We start from the raw sequence: 19095 nt of genomic DNA, 5'->3' as shown, positions 1-19095 counted from the left end.
CACCTGGGAGTTTGGTGTTTTGGCCATATTCTGCGAAGCAGACAACGTTTCTATAGGTGTGGGGGGGTGAGGGGAGGATTCAGTGAGTGATTGTGTGTCAGTGGTGTGTGTTGTTGGTGGTGGATCCTGCATGGTGTGTTTTGCTGGTTTGTTATCCGAATTAGGCCGTGAGTTTAACTGTTTCTTTGAGGTGCTGGGCAGAGGGAGCTGCACCTCTGTGTATGCCTGTGTGTTTGTTGATGTGTGTTTCTCCCTTTGTATGTCAGTTGCTGAAGTCTGTTTTACCTCCATTTGCTCCTGCATCTGTGTTATTTGCCTTGAGAGGGTTTTCTCCCTGTCGTTGGCATCTTCTTTTAATTTTGCCACCTGGGCTCTGAGACTTTTGTTCTCCTCCTTAATACCCTGGATGGTATATCTGAGCTCAGAGATGGTGGTCTGGGTATTAGTCCTCAGCTGCTGAAGCTCCTCTTGGAGCTGCCTGATGGAGTCGTAGGGGGAATCGTTCAGCCTGGCCTGCATGAGCTCCTTAAATTCTGCCAATTCCAGTTCAAGAAGGGCCAGACTTTCTCTTAACTGTCTGTCAGAGCTGAGGGGTGATGGTGGAGCAGGGGTCAAGGTGGAAGTTGTCTCCTTTATCTGTTCTTCATTTTCAAGGTAGCCTGACGATTTTTTCTTTCTGTACCTCTGCTTTCAGTTTAGGGAATGCCTGCTCAAAGGAATTTAAACAATTTTCATGTCCCTGGACTAGGATTATACCCTTAGTGTAGTAGGTGATGGTCAACTCAGGGTTGTCTGTGTCCAGGTTTTCATCCTCACAGACTGTTAGTCTGCCTCCGCGTCCAATGCCTTCCTTACATATGTGATCGTATTGTTTGCAGAGGACAGATTTCCACTCAGATAGGCAGTTGGTGTGAAATATCAGATTGTTTTTAACTCTTTTGTCCCTGTGCTTTGTAAAGTCTGTAAAGAGGACCTCTGGATTACTTCTTAAGACATGCTCTTTATGTTTTTTCTTTTCCTTAGAGGTTTTGCAGTTATTGGGAAACTCCACTTCTCTGCTTTCTGCTGTCTGCCTGGTTTCCATGGTGATAGAATGTTTACTGCTCTAACTGTCACTCTCCACTGTCAACAGTCAGTTTACTATGCTAGTCTGCTAATTTGATAATAGATAATAGATCTTTTAATAGGTAATAAACCGTGTATTAATATTGTTATAATACTATACAATACTGTAAACAAGACTTCTTGGGCAAATGTCCTTGGCCTGCGGTCAGGCTTACCTTAGATTACAGGTCAGTTTAAAGTTTTAGTTTGAAAAACCTGTTTGTAGCAGTCAGCCCTCAGTTTTCCTTTAGTTTTCTTCAGTTTTCCCTTTTCTTGTCTTCTTTTGTCATAATCCACATGAAAGTGCCAGAATTTGATAAGAAATGTTTTCCTATTTCTTCCTGTTTGGAAACTACATCACATTTTCCTTTTTTGTCTCACTTTTAGGTTAATTTTTCATTTTTCATCAGGAGCTCATCATGACTCTGACTGCACTCTCTGACTGCACTCTCTATCTCTCTCTCTCTGTCTCTCTCTGTCTCTCTCACATTATCTCTCTGTCTCTCTCACATTATCTCTCTGTCTCTGTCTCTCTCTGTCTCTCTCACATTATCTCTCTGTCTCTGTCTCTCTCTGTCTCTCTCACATTATCTCTCTGTCTCTGTCTCTCTCACATTATCTCTCTGTCTCTGTCTCTCTCTGTCTCTCTCACATTATCTCTCTGTCTCTGTCTCTCTCTGTCTCTGTCTCTCTCTGTCTCTCTCACATTTTCTCTCTCTCTCTCTCTCTCTTTCTCTCTCTGCCTCTCTCACATTATCTCTCTCTTTCTCTCTCTGTCTCTCAGTTTCTCTCAGTCCATGTCAGGTCAGTTAGTGTCAGTAAGGTTGTGTTTATTCCTGATGTTTTAAAGCTCTTGATTTATCATCTTTTGTGCTAGAATTGTCAGGTGTGTGTCTGTGTGTGTGTGTGTGTGTGTGTGTGTGTGTGTGTGCACGCGCGCAAGAACAGCTGTGTGTGTTTTCTGGCTTGTTTCTTTTTGCACTTGGTGGGAAACTCCACTTCTGTGTATTCTGCATGATGTCAGGGTAACAGGCCAAAGTGAAATTGTACAGTTTCTAACCAACTTTCCGTTTTGATACGGAATACCTGTAACATTTTATAGAATATCTACAGAGATTTACAAAGTCTTAACACTGAAATGAATGTCTGTAACAGAATAGTGTGGTTCACTAGAGTGAGTTCAGGGAAATGTAATCTGTCTCTCTCCCTCTTTCTGTAGTCTGAGATCCTCCAGACAGAGTCATTACAGAATATGTGAGAGATGCTGTGCTGGTGTGGCTTCAGCTCTGAGATCAAATCCCTCATACCTGAGAGAACTGAATCTGAGAGGGAATAAACCAGGAGACTCAGGAGTGAAGATGCTCTCTGCTTTACTGGAGAATCCATGCTGTAAACTGGAGAAACTGGAGTGAGTTATGTTTTTATGAAAGAGACACTGAAATACCCTTGGTGTACTAGAAACGTTACCTGTAATATTTTTTCACAGTTAAAAATCTGTCATTAATCCGTTTGACCAATATTTTATAGTAGTAAGCAGCCTCTTTGACAGAGAGATGCAATCTAATTTATCAAAGTAATCCTGAAAAATATAATCTCTCTCTCCCTCTCCCTCTCTCTCTATCTCTGTCCCTCTTTTACTCTCTCTATAGTCTGTCTCTCTGTGCAATAAGTGAGAAAGACTGTGCTGCTCTGGCTTCAGCTCTGACATCAAATCCCTCACACCTTAGAGAACTGATTCTGAGAGACAATTATCTAAACCACTCCAGTGTGAGGCTGTTTTCTGCATTACAGGAGGATCCACATTGTAAACTGGAGTGAGTAAACTTAAGTCTGTAAGATGTAGTAAAATGTAATTAACAAAATAATAACAGAATAGTATCACAGTAACACAGTAAACAGAGTAATGTAGTTACAGGGAAGAGTATTAAAGTGAGTTCAATACTGCCCACTGACCTCAGATCAGAATTAGAATCAGGATCAAGATCAAAATCACTTCATATAAAGGACGTACAATGTACAGGAATTTGCTGTGACATACTGATGCCACACACAACATAAAACACATTGCAGAATGACAAGGTAAAATGATAGAAATATATGTATTTGTTTTGACTGGAACATATTGTATGTAATATATATCCAAGAGATCCCTGGATGTCTTGTGTTTGTATTGAATGACACTGTGGGGAAAAAAGGCATTACAGGATAGTGAAGTCAGTGTGAGGGGGAACAGGGGATTGTCACTGAGAGGACACACTGAGAATGGAGGTTGCCCTGTGGGGAAAAAATACTCAGATGGTGATTGGTCCTCGTCTTAAGACAGTCTGATATCACATGACTCACCTCCCAGAGACAGGTGGTCAGATAGACAGATATTTTATTAATCCTGAAGGAAATGGAGGTATCTGGTTAGCTGGATATGTGGGATCGGTCACAATCTGAAACACTTTTTCCTCAGTGTGAACCCTGTACAGCTCCTGTATGAAGAGCCAGATGGCAGCAAATGATCTGCTTGGCTTAGTGTATAAAGTCCAGTCTCTTTACACCTCATTCTGATTACCCACACACATACAAACCTGACAATGCATTACAGGGATTATCACTGCTAAACCATAAACAAATCTAGCTGTTCTGTGTAAATATTTGACCTTATTTCCACCATTACCTCTGAGCATTTTCATTGCTGGTGCAGTAATGTGTGAACATGTCTATAGTATGAAAACTAAGTGGAGTCAAACTGACAGCTGTAGAATGCTGGAGTGATGATGTCAGAGAAATGCATTATGACCTCACACCCGCATCACTCCTCAATCTCACTGTCATGTGATCATGTGTGTAGCAGAGATCAGTGATGCTCTCTGACTCTGTCTGTCTCAACTTCACTCTTATGGCTCACTAAAATTATTCATCTGTTCATACAGACAACACACACACTTATACAATAAGCTGATCTCAGGGGATATATGTACCTCTGAGCATGTTTTTGCACAGCCACAAATACATACGTTTTGCTGCATTTTAGATCCAAATGCACTCTGGGTAAAACCCTTAATTTGGGAGAAAAAAAGTACAAAACGGATTCAGACGTTCTGAGCAGAGGGCAGAGGTTTATATCATGGAGTCAATGCAGCACACTGTCCTCCTGTAGGTCCACATGGTTCTCATGTTGAAACCACCACATTAGTCTATGAAACTAAAGCTGTTTCTACAGGAGGACACTGGGCTGTGCTGACTCAGCGACAAAAGCTCAGAATGTTGCAGATTGTACTTTTTTTCCCTCCCAAAGTATTCATACAGACACATTAGGTACCGATTTCACTGTCGGTTGGCACACGAAGCATGCTATCAGGCAAGGTTAGGTTAAGGGTTTGGTCAGGGTTAAGGTTTAGCTTCTCATTAAACACCCCCCCCCCCCCCCCCCCCCCCCCCCCCGGTGGACATTTGTTTCCCAAAACTGAGGCAAAACAACAAAACAAACTTGACGGTACATATTTGTTGTTGAAAAAACGTGCTCAGAGGTATGTATTTTCCATGAGATGGGCTTGCTTATACAATAACAAGATTGATGTTCACAGATTGCAACAATATTAGACACTCATGGAGATGCCTTTTGGTGTATGTGGAAAACGATATCTATTTAGAAAGCATTATCTCGTAAGCATTTCCCCAGCTATATGTACTATGTACTAAGTCAGATAAAGTGTGTGGTATATGTATCAGTGAATATATCAGATAAAGAGTTTGTATTATTGTATTACACTGCTGAATCAAATGTGTCTAATTCTTCAATGTACTCACAGTTATACAACTGATAACTGTTTAACACACACACACACACACACACATACACACACATACCAAATTAAAATGCTGTAATGAAAAGTAGTTGGTTCAGACAGGTTGTATAAAAAATGGTGGTGTGTTTCTCTTACAGATTTGGCCATAGTCTCCTCTTTTCAATAAATCAGTGGAAATCTCATCTGAGACCGATTTGGCTTCATCCGGCTTATTGTTGTCGTCTCTGTGGCGTATCTGCGAGTGGAATAGATCTGGATCTGGATCTGGATCTGGATCTGGCAGAAAGAGTAGAAGAGCTGTAGTGAGAGGAGACCAGTTTAAATGGTTTTGCTGGGAACTTCTGCAGCCTCCACGTTCTCTGGATGGACAGTGTCTCTTCTCTACAGACTTTTCTCTTTCATTATTTTGGTTCAGTCACATGCTGCCATCATCACCACTGAACTTCTGAGGATACAACACAAAAGGAAATCGTGTTTTAACTTAGTCAGTTTTCTGGAGATGCCATCTGCACTCCCCAGGTTTGGCCATACATTCCAACACATGGGGATGTATTAAACTAGGGACCAGTCTTAAGTAGCTTGTTTAGTTTATTCTCTAGACTACAACCATTAATACAAGTTAGATAAGTGCCAGTTAAGTGTCTCTGCATTTCCCTAAGACCAACCCAAACAGCAAAATGGACTTAAAACAATGGTGACCAGTTTGGCGGTGTCCAGTACCCTGGTATCTCTGTTCTCCACTGTCCACACAAGCCCCACACTAACTGGGGGAGGGTGAAGACTTGACATGTATCACCAACATCTTCTCCCCTCACAGCAGTCATGTGAAGAGATTCATGTTGGACTCAACTTCAACACGCGCACCAAAGTAGACATCTTCACAACTTTGCTTCAAATAAGCCGTTAATGCATTAATTTATTTTATGTATTGTATACAAACCTACCATGAACAAACTCGTATAATTGTATAGAGCCATTTTGTGTAATCAGGTTGCCAATCATATCTTCTTTTTTCCTTGAAACTTCACCAAAACCTGGTCAATGTTGAACAAACTTTGTTTTATGTTTTTTTGCATGTTCAAAATGTATATATCATTCACTGCAGAGGAATAGTCTGCACTGATGGGCTGGTAAATGTGTTGTATTGTCACTTTAAGAGGCTGCAGTTCTGATGTCATCAGTGCTGTTAGACTCTCAGTCTCCACTCTGTGAACTGAGGGTAGTTATACATATTAGGTATACATTATTTTATTGGTCGTAATAAAAAAAATCTATTTTCAGCTTATAATGTGCTGCAAATTCTGCATTATACTTTTATAAATGGTAACCTTGTGTCTATGAACATGCAGCTATATTGTCATTCATATGTAAACATAAATCTTTTATAAAATATATTTATATCTGTATGGCATATTTGTCTTTACTAGTGCTATGAGGTTAAGCATGTATTTCATTGTTAAAATGGGACTGATGACCTGTGTGTATATGGAGGATATTTATCATATTTATCACAGATCTTTGATTTTTTGTATTACTGACTTGTACAGATACGCCCATCAACATCTACATTAAAACAGAAACAAATAGCAGTTTGTGAGCTGAGTCCTTCCTTCAAACAGCACAACAAACTCAACACAACACAGACCACACAACAAACTCAACACAACACAGACCACACAACAAACACAACACAGACCACACAACAAACTCAACACAACACAGACCACACAACAAACTCAACACAACAGAGACCACACAACAAACGCAACACAACACAGACCACACAACAAACTCAACACAGACCACACAACACAGACCACACAACACAACACAGACCACACAACAAACTCAACACAACACAGACCACACAACAAACGCAACACAACACAGACCACACAACAAACTCAACACAACACAGACCACACAACAAACACAACACAGACCACACAACAAACTCAACACAACACAGACCACACAACAAACTCAACACAACACAGACCACACAACAAACTCAACACAGACCACACAACAAACTCAACACAACACAGACCACACAACAAACAAAACACAACACAGACCACACAACAAACACAACACAACACAGACCACACAACAAACTCAACACAACACAGACCACACAACAAACACAACACAACACAGACCACACAACAAACTCAACACAACACAGACCACACAACAAACGCAACACAACACAGACCACACAACAAACACAACACAGACCACACAACAAACTCAACACAGACCACACAACACAGACCACACAACACAACACAGACCACACAACAAACACAACACAACACAGACCACACAACAAACGCAACACAACACAGACCACACAACAAACTCAACACAACACAGACCACACAACAAACACAACACAGACCACACAACAAACACAACACAACACAGACCACACAACAAACTCAACACAACACAGACCACACAACAAGCACAACACAACACAGACCACACAACAAACACAACACAACACAGACCACACAACAAACTCAACACAACAAACACAACACAACACAGACCATACAACAAACTCAACACAACACAGACCACACAACAAACACAACACAACACAGACCACACAACAAACACAACACAACACAGACCACACAACAAACTCAACACAACACAGACCACACAACAAACACAACACAACACAGACCACACAACAAACACAACACAACACAGACCACACAACAAACTCAACACAGACCACACCACAAACACAACACAACACAGACCACACAACAAACTCAACACAACACAGACCACACAACAAACACAACACAACACAGACCACACAACAAACTCAACACAACACAGACCACACAACAAGCACAACACAACACAGACCACACAACAAACACAACACAACACAGACCACACAACAAACTCAACACAACACAGACCACACAACAAGCACAACACAACACAGACCACACAACAAACTCAACACAACACAGACCACACAACAAACACAACACAACACAGACCACACAACAAACTCAACACAACACAGACCACACAACAAACACAACACAACACAGACCACACAACAAACACAACACAACACAGACCACACAACAAACTCAACACAGACCACACAACAAACTCAACACAACACAGACCACACAACAAACACAACACAACACAGACCACACAACAAACTCAACACAACACAGACCACACAACAAACGCAACACAACACAGACCAAACAACAAATTCAACACAGACCACACAACAAACACAACACAACACAGACCACACAACAAACTCAACACAACACAGACCACACAACAAACACAACACAACACAGACCACACAACAAACTCAACACAACACAGACCACACAACAAGCACAACACAACACAGACCACACAACAAACACAACACAACACAGACCACACAACAAACTCAACACAACACAGACCACACAACAAACACAACACAACACAGACCACACAACAAACACAACACAACACAGACCACACAACAAACTCAACACAACACAGACCACACAACAAACTCAACACAGACCACACAACAAACACAACACAACACAGACCACACAACAAACTCAACACAACACAGACCACACAACAAACACAACACAACACAGACCACACAACAAACTCAACACAACACAGACCACACAACAAACTCAACACAACACAGACCACACAACAAACACAACACAACACAGACCACACAACAAACTCAACACAACACAGACCACACAACAAGCACAACACAACACAGACCACACAACAAACACAACACAACACAGACCACACAACAAACTCAACACAACAAACACAACACAACACAGACCATACAACAAACTCAACACAACACAGACCACACAACAAACACAACACAACACAGACCACACAACAAACACAACACAACACAGACCACACAACAAACTCAACACAACACAGACCACACAACAAACACAACACAGACCACACAACAAACACAACACAACACAGACCACACAACAAACTCAACACAACACAGACCACACAACAAACACAACACAACACAGACCACACAACAAACTCAACACAGACCACACAACAAACACAACACAACACAGACCACACAACAAACTCAACACAACACAGACCACACAACAAACTCAACACAGACCACACAACAAACTCAACACAACACAGACCACACAACAAACACAACACAACACAGACCACACAACAAACTCAGCACAACACAGACCACACAACAAACTCAACACAACACAGACCACACAACAAACGCAACACAACACAGACCACACAACAAACTCAACACAACACAGACCACACAACAAACACAACACAGACCACACAACAAACTCAACACAGACCACACAACAAACACAACACAACACAGACCACACAACAAACTCAACACAACACAGACCACACAACAAACACAACACAACACAGACCACACAACAAACTCAACACAACACAGACCACACAACAAACTCAACACAACACAGACCACACAACAAACACAACACAACACAGACCACACAACAAACTCAACACAGACCACACAACAAACACAACTCAACACAGACCACACAACACAACACAGACCACACAACAAACACAACACAACACAGACCACACAACAAACTCAACACAACACAGACCACACAACAAACACAACACAACACAGACCACACAACAAACACAACACAACACAGACCACACAACAAACTCAACACAGACCACACCACAAACACAACACAACACAGACCACACAACAAACTCAACACAACAAACACAACACAACACACACAACACAGACCACACAACAAACTCAACACAACACAGACCACACAACAAACACAACACAACACAGACCACACAACAAACACAACACAACACAGACCACACAACAAACTCAACACAACACAGACCACACAACAAACACAACACAACACAGACCACACAATAAACTCAACACAACACAGACCACACAACAAACACAACACAGACCACACAACAAACTCAACACAGCACAGACCACACAACAAACTCAACACAACACAGACCACACAACAAACACAACACAACACAGACCACACAACAAACTCAACACAACACAGACCACACAACAAACTCAACACAGACCACACAACAAACTCAACACAACACAGACCACACAACAAACACAACACAACACAGACCACACAACAAACTCAGCACAACACAGACCACACAACAAACTCAACACAACACAGACCACACAACAAACGCAACACAACACAGACCACACAACAAACTCAACACAACACAGACCACACAACAAACACAACACAGACCACACAACAAACTCAACACAGACCACACAACAAACACAACACAACACAGACCACACAACAAACTCAACACAACACAGACCACACAACAAACACAACACAACACAGACCACACAACAAACTCAACACAACACAGACCACACAACAAACTCAACACAACACAGACCACACAACAAACACAACACAACACAGACCACACAACAAACTCAACACAGACCACACAACAAACACAACTCAACACAGACCACACAACACAACACAGACCACACAACAAACACAACACAACACAGACCACACAACAAACGCAACACAACACAGACCACACAACAAACTCAACACAACACAGACCACACAACAAACACAACACAACACAGACCACACAACAAACACAACACAACACAGACCACACAACAAACACAACACAACACAGACCACACAACAAACTCAACACAGACCACACAACAAACTCAACACAACACAGACCACACAACAAACAAAACACAACACAGACCACACAACAAACACAACACAACACAGACCACACAACAAACTCAACACAGACCACACAACAAACACAACACAACACAGACCACACAACAAACACAACACGACACAGACCACACAACAAACTCAACACAACACAGACCACACAACAAACACAACACAACACAGACCACACAACAAACGCAACACAACACAGACCACACAACAAACACAACACAACACAGACCACACAACAAACTCAACACAACACAGACCACACAACAAACACAACACAACACAGACCACACAACAAACTCAACACAACACAGACCACACAACAAGCACAACACAACACAGACCACACAACAAACACAACACAACACAGACCACACAACAAACTCAACACAACACAGACCACACAACAAGCACAACACAACACAGACCACACAACAAACACAACACAACACAGACCACACAACAAACTCAACACAACAAACACAACACAACACAGACCACACAACAAACTCAACACAACACAGACCACACAACAAACACAACACAACACAGACCACACAACAAACACAACACAGACCACACAACAAACACAACACAACACAGACCACACAACAAACACAACACAACACAGACCACACAACAAACTCAACACAGACCACACAACAAACACAACACAACACAGACCACACAACAAACTCAACACAACACAGACCACACAACAAACTCAACACAACACAGACCACACAACAAACACAACACAACACAGACCACACAACAAACGCAACACAACACAGACCACACAACAAACTCAACACAGACCACACAACAAACACAACACAACACAGACCACACAACAAACTCAACACAACACAGACCACACAACAAACACAACGCAACACAGACCACACAACAAACTCAACACAACACAGACCACACAACAAGCACAACACAACACAGACCACACAACAAACACAACACAACACAGACCACACAACAAACACAACACAACACAGACCACACAACAAACACAACACAACACAGACCACACAACAAACACAACACAGACCACACAATAAACTCAACACAACACAGACCACACAACAAACACAACACAACACAGACCACACAACAAACTCAACACAGACCACACAACAAACACAACACAACACAGACCACACAACAAACTCAACACAACACAGACCACACAACAAACTCAACACAACACAGACCACACAACAAACACAACACAACACAGACCACACAACAAACGCAACACAACACAGACCACACAACAAACTCAACACAGACCACACAACAAACACAACACAACACAGACCACACAACAAACTCAACACAACACAGACCACACAACAAACACAACGCAACACAGACCACACAACAAACTCAACACAACACAGACCACACAACAAGCACAACACAACACAGACCACACAACAAACACAACACAACACAGACCACACAACAAACACAACACAACACAGACCACACAACAAACTCAACACAACACAGACCACACAACAAACACAACACAACACAGACCACACAACAAACACAACACAACACAGACCACACAACAAACTCAACACAACACAGACCACACAACAAACTCAACACAACACAGACCACACAACAAACACAACACAGACCACATGCCACATCGCTGAGTTGACCTGTTTCTCTCCTCTCATACATTTCATTGTACCGTTGACCCTGTGTTAACCTACATATGACAAATACTAAACTTGACTTGACATGCAAAAGTTTGTGTAGCCAAGCAACAACATGTCCTCTCATAACACGGGCACACCTGTTACAATGATGTCAATGGTGACTTTACAGGATTGGTCTGAAGATCAGTGTCAGCTTGTTCACCAAGGCAGGCTACAGTCAATTCTCATTCTCTGTGTTAAGGTATCTCCATGGTCTCTGTGTGGGCATTTCACTGGACATTCTCCCAGCTTTTCCATCACTCCAACATAAATGCACCAGAAAAGAACAAAAATGTAGACTAACTCAGAATGACATCATCTAAAGAGACGGGTTGTTCTGTCCTTGCTTGACGTAAGATTAGCTGGAGGTATCCAGCTAGACAGACAGCAAACATACGAGGATGGATTCAAACTTCCTCTTTATTGTAAAACTGAAATAAACAGAAAATGACACAATCAGTTTCTCTCTTGGTATCAGACAACGCAGAAAAGTTATGTTATCTAAGCAAAACAAAATATATCTTACGCCTGACAGCGCAGCCCACCATCTACCATATAAACAGTAGCACAATTGCTAACATCATTAACCTAGTAAAACAACTTTTGGAAGCTTCAAAACCCACCATACAAACCAGCAACTTGTTGTATTCACATCCGAAACATTTCAAAACATAAAATGTCAAACTCTCAACACAGGATGACTACTTACAAGCATATTTGGGCCAAAACTCCACCGAGTGAAGAAATCGACTGTACCTCACAGACAAGTGGTTTGCTATTAAATTGAAGTCACATGACCACGAGCTTAACATACAAAACTGCAACCATAAGAGGGCACCAAACCTATTAAGTACATATTATTTCTATCAAATTAAACGAGTTACCAACACGGGTTGAGACTGATTTACAACTCATTTGATGACTGATTGGTCTGGCTGTCCAGCTTTATGCCGTTTTATGATTTTTTATGTAATATTTTTCTATGTGTGTAGACTTTCATAAATCAGTAGAGGGTCCACCATATAGGGCTGAGGGTGACAGTGATGACTGTGATTCTTCTGAGTGCCAGTTAGGAGTGGGAAGGGGGTTTTCCACTCAACCCTTAGAGACCAGAACACCAGAGCCCAGAGTTAGAGCACGAGATACTGCAGTACTGGGGAGGACTTGGGTGAATCCAAGGACAAGCAAGGGTCAATCCTCAGAGTTAACCAGACAGACCAGGATGACAAATTCCACAAGACAGCGTTGAGAGAAAAACCCAGAGCAATCAGGGATCATAAACCAGATTACAGATTTAGCACCTTATGGCCTTCAAAACTCTCAACATGCTTTTAAACATGAAACTTTTCAGAATGTTCAAATCTCAGGCTGAAATGTATCATACATGTTAATGAACAATAAGTAACTTAACAGAACAAGAATGTCCTGAGAGTCACTAGCAGTTGTCCCTCAACCAGGTGTGAGACCAGTAGGATGTGACCATTCACTTTCTCAGGACTGGTGAAGGAAGTTTCCACTGGGGTTTTCTTTAAGAATTGGTAAGACCTGAGATACTGCAGGAAGCCTGTTGTGAAAGGTTAAGTAATAAATGACATGTGGACACTCACAATACATATTTTTGGTATTTTCCCAAAGTCTGGCTGTTCACTAGTGTTCTGAACAGAAAGTTATTTATGTCAGATATTTGGTCCCATTCAGGTAGGCACTAGGGGTGAGTCTCGTGTCAGGAGGGGGTCAGGTGTGAACAGTGTTCTTATATCTTTTGCTGAGCTGTTGCCTTTTGTCTCTGTTTAAACATCAGTCTTCAGTTACAGATCAAGACTCGTCATTTTTATTTGATGTGCTTTTTCTTCAACAAATTTTGAACCTACAGTAAATCCTCTGACTTAACACTAAACTTTTTTCTCCCCTTTTCATGCATGGTGAGGACAGTAAGGATTTCTCCCAACCAGTCACCAGAGTGTCAAACAGTCACTACTCCCTCAAATCTGACAAATCAAGTCACAGCCCAGATAAAAGATCTAAACTCCACTCTCAGGGAATAAATCTCTACACCAGTCTCTACAATTTGTGTTCTTTCTTTTCACTCTCCCCCTCAACTGTGTGGGACAATGACACTATTAACAGTTTCATTATTCCCAAATATGACCACTGGCCAGAGTTTTGTACCTGCTGTTGTGATATTAATTTCAACCCAAATATTCACAGCCGTGGCTTGGCTTTGTTGAATGGAGTGATATAGAGGGAAATGGAGAAAAACACACAGAGCTGAAGAAAGAGTCTGACAGAATGATATAGAGAAAGAGAGAGCTACACACACATACAGACTTGAGTCTGATCATCATTATTTTTAATGTACATTACTGTTACGTCCCAGATGGTGAGTTGGGTCTAGGGGTATGATGCAGGGACGTAGCATAAAGAAACCCACCACCAGTGTCGGATTGGGGACGGTGCAAGGGGGAAAAAGTACGCGGACACGGGAGCAACGTACAACAAAAAAAGTGCAATGTATTAAAGATATTTACAAAGTGACAAAGGAATATTTACAAGAATATATATATATATATACACAGGAATATTTACACGAACACGGAGAGGGGAGAGAACTATAGACGGTGCCGAAGGAATGAACGAAATATAACAAAAATCACACTAAATGCCTATGGGAAAACACACACTTAACTACGAAAAGCAAAAAGGTGGCAGAGCCAAAATAAACCTACCTACACTCACTGACTATCAAACAAAAACATACAATAGTGGCACCCGCCTCTAACCTAACCCCTATACACAGTTAACTCCTAGCGCGGGGCTCCCCCTCTTACCTGTTCTTCTCCCCACGCCAATCGAAAGCAACCAAAACCAATCCGTAATCCAAATTCGTAATCGAACAATAACAAAAGTCAAACACAATATACAGCGAGTAATTATAACACAAGAGAGCACAAGCGAATGCAAACGAGACCGAAATCTACCAACAGCTAAAAACTGGCATCTTTAAATTTCCGCGCCCCATCTCCGGTTGGCCATCCGACGAGGGGCGCTCCGTCTTTGGTTGGCTGGCTGGGAACACGGAGGTGGGACGCAACACCAGGCCAGGTGGGGAGTGGCAGCTGTTCGCGCCACCGCTGGATCCCTGCGTCAGGTGACAGGAGAGGGTAGAGAGAGAGAGAGAGAGAGAGAGAGAGAGAGAGAAAAACAAGACACAAGACGCAATAAGACGCAAACACACACAAATGCGCCGCACGTAACAATTACTGACACATTGGTCTTAATCCTAAAAAGCAGATTTCATCATCAATAAGACATCTGTATCACCTACTCCATCTGTCTAGGCATGATGTGGTTTTAGTGAGAAAACGCAGCGTTTTTCTTCACACGTTTATTAACCATTTAGAGATCACAGCAGTGACAACCTTATTACATAAAACATATTCCTACATATGAATCATTAATAATTTATTAATGAATCATTAATTTGATCATATAGAAATCAAACCAGTTTTTGAATCCATGTTTGGGTTGTTTAGAGGAATCTAAACACTGTTCTTATGTCAGTGACCAAAGTGATAATCTCAGTCATTCCATTCAGTCCAAGCATAAAATTGCGTCAGATTATATTAGATTACATTACATTAATTTACATTCCATTTCATCAGATTATATTAGATTACATTACATTACATTACATGAGATTATATTAGATTACATTACATTACATGAGATTAGATTAGATTACATTACATTACATGAGATTATATTAGATTACATTACATTACATGAGATTATATTAGATTACATTACACTACATTGTCAGTACCTCTGCTTGGACTGTCACTCTGCGGCCTCCTGCTGGTCATTCTGTGTTTTGTTTTACCATGCGCTTTTGTTTGTTTTGGTTTTCCTTGTGATTCTGACCCCGCCCCTCACTTGTGTTCTACTTCCTGCCATTGTGTGTTTCCCACCCTCTAAGTTCACCTGTTTTCTCATTTTGGTTGAACTACTCATTACACATTTATATCTTCCTCTGCTAGTCCCTGTTTGTCAGATTGTCCCAGCCTCTTGACTGTGTCTGAATTGTGATTTTCTGGATTTCTTTTGGGCAGTTTTCGGGTTCGCCTATTTTTGCATTTTTGGTCTACAGCTATTTAGAGTGCTGTTTTTGTGTTTTTGCTTTTTCAACTTACAATTTAGCATTTAGCAGACGCTTTTAGCCAAAGCAACTTAATATCAGTGCATCAGTCGGATTTCTAATACCTCATAAGCAGACATCGCTAAAAAGACTGAGCGTCAATTTACTCCTTCGTATTGCGCCCTGGAATTCTTAGACAAACATAGATGCAAGACAAGTTTTTTTTTTTTAAGGAAGGGGGGTTAGGCTTAGGGGGATAGGTGGGTTCTGAAGAGGTGGGTTTTCAGTTTCTTGCGGTAGATGGTGAGGGATTCCGCAGTCCGGTGAGACTGGAGATTTTTTTCCCGGTGAGACTGGAGATTTTTGTGTTACTTGTTGAGTGAGATCTTTTTCTTCATTAAATAATCAAACTAAATCTGCTTTTGGGTCCAATTCTCCATTCTAAACCTGACATACATTACATCAGATTATATTAGATTACATTACTTTACATTACATTACATCAGATTATATTAGATTACATTACTTTATATTACATTACATTACATTACATTACATTCAAACATTACACAACATTCATTCATTTAGTAGAAGGGACACATGTTCTGAGAGAAAATATCTTGGGCTGACAGAGAACACAGAGAATGTTAGCCTACACTCCTGAAGAGTGGAGAAATATAGTGTTTAAAGAAAGCTCACAAAACACCGTGCTGCTTCGTCAGGCTGCCAATTGTAATGATATGGAAAAGCAACTATATACAAAATATACGAAACACAAACATAGGCACTCACTTTTTTAAATAAAACAAAAAATTACAATACTATTCTCTTTTCCTCTAACAGTCCATTGTTATGGGGCATGTAAGTTACCAAACGCAAAAAGGGAACATCACACAGGTGAATACATTCTATAAATTAAGAGGTACATCACTGCAAACAAAATCGGTCAAACGTGTCAAAAGTCATGTTGTTACTCATTATCAAACTTATTAACTATACCGTTGTTGTACCTCAATGAGTAGACTGTCTGTGACAGGCTAGAACATCGCAACAATTCAATACAGGCGACACTCGAATCTAAACAGCGCTAGGTAGCTCAGTTATACTAATTTGTTAGCAGAATACATTAAACAGGTTTCGTTACATTCGACATTCAACCAGCGCATCTTATTCTACACAGTACATTCAGTCAAAATTAAAGAAATTAGACCAAGAATAGTTAACTATTAAAGTTGTTACTTCACACAATGCCTAATTCAGATTAACAACGAACCACATTTTCTCTCAATGTTCGTATGCGATTAGTAAATGTGACTAGCAATACTTTTCTACGGAAAACTACATAACTTTCAGAAAACACAATAATAACAACGAAGTCTCTCTTGTTGCAATTACAATCTAGTGACCAATTAATTAAGATTTAAACAAAATGCATACCTGAGGAGTGGAGAAATATAGTGTTTAAAGAAAGCTCACAAAACACCGTGTGGCTTCGTCAGGTTGCCAGTTGTAATGATATGGAAAAGCAACTAGCTCCCTCCCCTTTTTGGCAGCACATCGCCCCAATCAACAGGCAGCGCCCTCTACAGAAATCTGAGAAAAACACCTGCTGCCTAAAAATCACCCCATCATTAAAACACGTGATGCCATCACACTCTACATACTAAACTCATAGAAGAACTGGAACATGAATATGATCAATAAACACACCTCACTGTGTGTGACACAATAAAACACACAAATCTAAAGGAAAACCAAAACTAAAGTCACTGTGTCACAATCAGTGGTGACTGGTTCTGCACTTTAGTGCCCTCTGCTGGTGATCTCTAACATCACGAGCACGCAGAATCATGCACAACCAGCCATATTCACATGACTACACTGTGATATTGGAAAGCTTACAGATTAATGGAAATAGTAGTTAAGTTTATTTTTCAGCTTCAGGGAGAATTCCAAATCTTTATTTAACAAGTTTATTTTATAATAGCATATAATAGTATAATGATAATTTAATAAAACGTTTAATAAGATGTTTAATAACGCATTTAAATATTCAAAGAATCAAGGACAAATATGTGTGTTTGTATTAAGACAAAAATCGAGCAAACTTTAAATGCGCACAAACACACTCACACACACACACACACACACACACACTCACACTCATACACACACACACACACACACACACACGCACACACACACAAACACACATGCACACAACTCTTGGCATTATTTAAATTTATACTGTTACAGAGTAACTGATTGACATGAAAAACATTTGGATTAAATTAAATGTAATATGTATTAATTTATTATGTCTAAACGGTCATTCACCTGTTCACTGTCTCTCTGTCCTCTGAAAGAACACAGATGTGGACATATTGTTTGTGTTCTCACAGAGTGAAATCTCCCGTGTCATTTCTGACACATCAGTCCTCCTCTTGTTTGTTCCCTTCAGC

Source organism: Chanos chanos, chromosome 13, assembly GCF_902362185.1.
Source record: "Chanos chanos chromosome 13, fChaCha1.1, whole genome shotgun sequence".
Taxonomy (NCBI): Eukaryota; Metazoa; Chordata; class Actinopteri; order Gonorynchiformes; family Chanidae; genus Chanos; species Chanos chanos.
The sequence above is the reverse complement of the archived record's forward strand: the minus strand, read 5'-3'. Positions refer to the sequence as shown.